Raw genomic sequence first — 1363 nt, 5'->3', positions numbered from 1 at the left:
TATTTGAGGTTTTCAGACCTTGTTCAAGGCATTCAACTGTTTCAGGCTTTTCAGCAGCAGAGATTCGTTTTCTTTTCTATATTGCCTTAAATGTTGCTGTTTAAATGTTGGTCTGATAAAAATGTGGAAAGTCTTTCTTTGGTAGTTTGTCCTTTTAATCAAACTCATCTGAAAAACTAATTATCACAAGTGTCTGTGATTGATTTCAGTGAACCAACTCTGAGACACAATATCATCCATGAGCTTCATTGATAAAGAATTTTTTTTTTTTGGTTTTTAATTTGTTTTTCAAAGTTATATTGCAACAGAATCACCTCTTTTCAAACCCCCACAAATTCTAAAGCTATAGAACTTCACTTAGAGACATCGACTGATTGACAAACCCAACCTCTTCAAAAGTCCAGGAGCTGCTCGACACGTTGAGCTGAAGCCACGAGGCCTCATTACTGAGGTCACATGACTTTTGACATGCTTCAAACAACAGCTCAAAACGGCCCTACCAAGGCTTCCAGTTCAAAATGGAATATTTACTAAATCAATATTAAAACTGAAAATAAATATTTGAAAAAACATCTCTGGTTCTTTAAAGAAATATAGGCAGTCAATTGCAGAGGACAAATATTAAAATCTAAAAACAAACCAATTCAAAGTTACTGAACTTTTTAATGTGATGTCCTGGACACAGTACGAAAAAATCCAACAAAATGTTTGCTCTTAAATGCCATTTATTTTGCTGACTTTGTTTACACCCACAGAAAGAAAAAACAAAAAGATTAAACCTTTTAGAAAAACAAATGAGAGATGGGAGCTTCAAGGAGAGAGAGAGAGAGAGAATCCTTTATGTTCTCCTCGTCATCTCGGAGTGAAGGCTGATCAGCAGCATCCAAACCGGACCTTGTAGTCCCAGCAATCCGTGAATTTTTGGTCTTTGTTGCGGCAAACAAAGCCCTTGGTTGGGTTATAGCTAAAAAATGAAAGTAACAATAGTTAGTAAAAGAGTCTTTCTTGATGTTTGCCTAAAAATAATTTATGACACACATTATTTGTATTTCTGCTCTGAAGAACGTTCAGACTGGTTTGAGCGTTCTAAGTTCAGCAGTTTTAAAGTTGTGATAATGTCTTCTCTTTCCTTAACAGCTGATTCAGACATGTCAATCTAAAGCCAACTTCAGCATCATGTTAGTTAAACTACATTTTTTAAAATCTAAAATCAGTAATTGCAATGTGTTCAGGTTGTTGCAGCGCTGGGAATTTTGTCAACTTAGACGAGTTTTTTTTTTTTTCAAACTAACTTGTTGAGACTGCTCAAGTCTCAGAATTTAACTTTAAAGGTTTATCTGCTGAGAACAACCAAGTAATAGAC

Source organism: Oryzias melastigma, unplaced genomic scaffold, assembly GCF_002922805.2.
Source record: "Oryzias melastigma strain HK-1 unplaced genomic scaffold, ASM292280v2 sc00409, whole genome shotgun sequence".
Taxonomy (NCBI): Eukaryota; Metazoa; Chordata; class Actinopteri; order Beloniformes; family Adrianichthyidae; genus Oryzias; species Oryzias melastigma.
The sequence above is the reverse complement of the archived record's forward strand: the minus strand, read 5'-3'. Positions refer to the sequence as shown.